Consider the following 4,849-nt stretch of genomic DNA (forward strand, 5'->3'; position numbering starts at 1 on the left):
GGCCCGGTTGAGTTGCTCGGGGTCTGGTTTGATCCGGATCTCCAAGTGGAGAAGAACTGGAACGAGATAACGAGTAGGGTGGTCACTCTCGCCCGGCAATGGGCCGAGAGGAAACTGTCCCTAAAAGGTCGAGCGGAGGTGGCGAACACGTACATCGCGTCCGTCATCTACTACCGCCTGACCGTCGTACCTTGTCCCGACCCTACCATCACCAAACTAGAACGCATTCTCTTTCGCTTCTTGTGGAAAGGATGCGTCCCGATGGTCAGGCGATCCATTTGCTGTCAACACCCGTTAAAAGGAGGGCTGGGCATGCCGTGGTTGATGATGCGCAGATACGCGCTGAGACTGCGACATCTCTGGCTCTATGTAGACGACGGTGAACAGGTGTGGTCGCCGTTTGTGAGGCACGCTTTCCCGCAGCTTGTCTCCATGACCGAACTGCAGTCGTGGATCAAAAAGAGGCCGAGGAAGGGCGAATGGCACCGCGAGTGTCGCGTTGCTCTCAAGCAACTCTGCCGTCCTGGGTCGACCTTAAGTGACTTCAACACAACCAAAGCATTCTATAGGGGTTTAGTGGAGGGGAGGTACGACGACGAGCTCGGGTCGAACCTGGACGTCGACGAGGAGTACCTGACCCGCCTGTTCAGGACGACTTTCGGGCCAGGGCCGATGGACAACTTCCAGAGATCCCTGGCCTGGTAGTGCTACCGAGAAGCGCTACCCGTTCGGGATAAGCTCTACAGACACGGCTCGAGAAACACGGGGCTGACCTGCCCGAGATGCGGTCAGAGCGACGAAACCGTTCTGCACGCACTCGTTCAGTGTCCAACAATTTCCGACCTGTGGGCTTATGTCGAACAACTGCTGTCACGTGTGGGACGAGTCGGTTTATCAGCTGAGTCTATCGTCAATATTGTCACGCCTCCTTCCTTCAAACGGGAAGGAAGAGCTATTTTCATCATCCTTGTGGCTATGGCGAAAGAATGTATCTGGTGGACGCGTCTGAAAGGATTGGAGACAAACACTTTCCTCTCTGGTCAATCTCTCATCAACTTCTTCAAGTACCACTTGAAAAGGAAAGTGAGAGTAGAGAGGCAAGTTTTGTCTAGCGAATGTTTTAAAAAAAGATGGGTGAATGTAGCAAGAATGGCACGTATGAATGACGAAGCCACCTTGAGCATAATCCTATGAACCCAGAAATTGAAAACAGAGATTTGCTTACTTGCAAAAAAAAAAAAAAAAAAAAAGAAATATAAAATGTGACTTCATTGACCGAGGTTACCGTGGTCTTTTCCGTAGGCTTTTCTTTCCACGGGTAAACCTCACTTGTCCTCCCCTTTACACTTCATATTGACATTTCTGTGATAACGATCCCTATTGATCAATTTTTTTTCCTCTCCCCCCTTTTTTTTAACCCCCCCTTTTTTGTCCTCTTTCTCTCCTTTTACGATCCCTTTTGATCGGAACTCCCCCTTTTCCCTTTTTTTTTTAAACCTTCAAAAGAAAAGCTCTACCTTGTAATTTGTTCTATCTGTGTGCAGCCCTGTGTGGCTAATAAGGAAACATATCTATCTATCTATCTATCTATCTATCTATCTATCTATCTATCTATGGCACCGCGAGTGTCGCGTTGCTCTCAAGCAACTCTGCCGTCCTGGGTCGACCTTAAGTGACTTCAACACAACCAAAGCATTCTATAGGGGTTTAGTGGAGGGGAGGTACGACGACGAACTCGGGGCGAACCTGGACGTCGAAGAGGAGTACCTGACCCGCCTGTTCAGGACGACTTTCGGGCCAGAGCCCATGGACAACTTCCAGAGATCCCTGGCCTGGCAGTCCTACCGAGAAGCGCTACCCGTTCGGGATAAGCTCTACAGACACGGCTCGAGAAACACGGGGCAGACTTGCCCGAGATGCGGTCAGAGCGACGAAACCGTTCTGCACGCACTCGTTCAGTGTCCAACAATTTCCGACCTGTGGGCTTATGTCGAACAACTGCTGTCACGTGTGGGACGAGTCGGTTTATCAGCTGAGTCTATCGTCAATATTGTCACGCCTCCTTCCTTCAAACGGGAAGGAAGAGCTATTTTCATCATCCTTGTGGCTATGGCGAAAGAATGTATCTGGTGGACGCGTCTGAAAGGATTGGAGACAAACACTTTCCTCTCTGGTCAATCTCTCATCAACTTCTTCAAGTACCACTTGAAAAGGAAAGTGAGAGTAGAGAGGCAAGTTTTGTCTAGCGAATGTTTTAAAAAAAGATGGGTGAATGTAGCAAGAATGGCACGTATGAATGACGAAGCCACCTTGAGCATAATCCTATGAACCCAGAAATTGAAAACAGAGATTTGCTTATTTGCAAAAAAAAAAAAAAAAAAAAGAAATATAAAATGTGACTTCATTGACCGAGGTTACCGTGGTCTTTTCCGTAGGCTTTTCTTTCCACGGGTAAACCTCACCTGTCCTCCCCTTTACACTTCATATTGACATTTCTGTGATAACGATCCCTATTGATCAATTTTTTTCCTCTCCCCCCTTTTTTTTAACCCCCCCTTTTTTGTCCTCTTTCTCTCCTTTTACGATCCCTTTTGATCGGAACTCCCCCTTTTCCCTTTTTTTTTTTAAACCTTCAAAAGAAAAGCTCTACCTTGTAATTTGTTCTATCTGTGTGCAGCCCTGTGTGGCTAATAAGGAAACATATCTATCTATCTATCTATCTATCTATCTATCTATCTATCTATCTATCTATCTATCTATCTATCTATCTATCTATCTATCTATCTATGGCACCGCGAGTGTCGCGTTGCTCTCAAGCAACTCTGCCGTCCTGGGTCGACCTTAAGTGACTTCAACACAACCAAAGCATTCTATAGGGGTTTAGTGGAGGGGAGGTACGACGACGAGCTCGGGGCGAACCTGGACGTCGAAGAGGAGTACCTGACCCGCCTGTTCAGGACGACTTTCGGGCCAGAGCCCATGGACAACTTCCAGAGATCCCTGGCCTGGCAGTCCTACCGAGAAGCGCTACCCGTTCGGGATAAGCTCTACAGACACGGCTCGAGAAACACGGGGCAGACTTGCCCGAGATGCGGTCAGAGCGACGAAACCGTTCTGCACGCACTCGTTCAGTGTCCAACAATTTCCGACCTGTGGGCTTATGTCGAACAACTGCTGTCACGTGTGGGACGAGTCGGTTTATCAGCTGAGTCTATCGTCAATATTGTCACGCCTCCTTCCTTCAAACGGGAAGGAAGAGCTATTTTCATCATCCTTGTGGCTATGGCGAAAGAATGTATCTGGTGGACGCGTCTGAAAGGATTGGAGACAAACACTTTCCTCTCTGGTCAATCTCTCATCAACTTCTTCAAGTACCACTTGAAAAGGAAAGTGAGAGTAGAGAGGCAAGTTTTGTCTAGCGAATGTTTTAAAAAAAGATGGGTGAATGTAGCAAGAATGGCACGTATGAATGACGAAGCCACCTTGAGCATAATCCTATGAACCCAGAAATTGAAAACAGAGATTTGCTTATTTGCAAAAAAAAAAAAAAAAAAAAAAAAAAAAGAAATATAAAATGTGACTTCATTGACCGAGGTTACCGTGGTCTTTTCCGTAGGCTTTTCTTTCCACGGGTAAACCTCACCTGTCCTCCCCTTTACACTTCATATTGACATTTCTGTGATAACGATCCCTATTGATCAATTTTTTTCCTCTCCCCCCTTTTTTTTTAACCCCCCCTTTTTTGTCCTCTTTCTCTCCTTTTACGATCCCTTTTGATCGAAATTCCCCCCTTTCCTTTTTTTTTTGTTAAACCTTCAAAAGAAAAGCTCTACCTTGTAATTTGTTCTATCTGTGTGCAGCCCTGTGTGGCTAATAAAGAAACATATCTATCTGTCTGTCTGTCTATCTATCTATCTATCTATCTATCTATCTATCTATCTATCTATCTATGTAACACTTTCCTCTCTGGTCAATCTCTCATCAACTTCTTCAAGTACCACTTGAAAAGGAAAGTGAGAGTAGAGAGGCAAGTTTTGTCTAGCGAATGTTTAAAAAAAAATGAACGTAGCAAGGATGGCACGTATGAATGACGAAGCCACCTTGAGCATAATCCTATGAACCCAGAAATTGAAAACAGAGGGTTACCCACTTGCAAACAAATGTGGTAACATATAACAATATTGACCAAGGTTACCGTAGTCTTTTTCGTAGGCTTTTCTTCCCACGGATAAACCTTACTTGCTTTCCCCTTTACACCATATATCATAACACTGTGATAAACGATCCCTATTGATCGTTTTTTTTTCCTCTTCCCCTTTTTCTCCCATTTTTCTTCTTTTTCATTTCTCTTTTCTTTTGTTCCTTTTCCTTTTCTTCTTTTTTTATTTTTATTCTTTTTTTATTTTTTTAATTTTTTTTTGTTCTTTTCTTCCCTTTTACGATCCCTCTTGATCGAAAACCTACGCCACCCCTTTTTTTTCTTTTGTTTTTTTGTTTTTTTTCATCCCCCAAAAGAAAAGCTCTACCTTGTAACTTGTCCCATCTGTGTGCAGCCCTGTGTGGCCAATAAAGAAACTTATCTATCTATCTATCTATCTATCTATCTATCTATCTATCTATCTATCTATCTATCTGTCTGTCTGTCTGTCTGTCTGTCTGTCTGTCTGTCTGTCTGTCTGTCTATCTATCTATCTATCTATCTACTTATAACTACGTATGTATGTCTGTGTACCTGTGTGTGTATGTCCGACGGCATTCTCTCAGTTACTGTTTTCGAAATTACCCTCACAGGGTTCTCCTCGGCCGGTGATTATAACAGAAGACATTTGGCCAAGGTGACGAGCAGTGG

Source organism: Octopus sinensis, linkage group LG1, assembly GCF_006345805.1.
Source record: "Octopus sinensis linkage group LG1, ASM634580v1, whole genome shotgun sequence".
Lineage (NCBI taxonomy): Eukaryota > Metazoa > Mollusca > Cephalopoda > Octopoda > Octopodidae > Octopus > Octopus sinensis.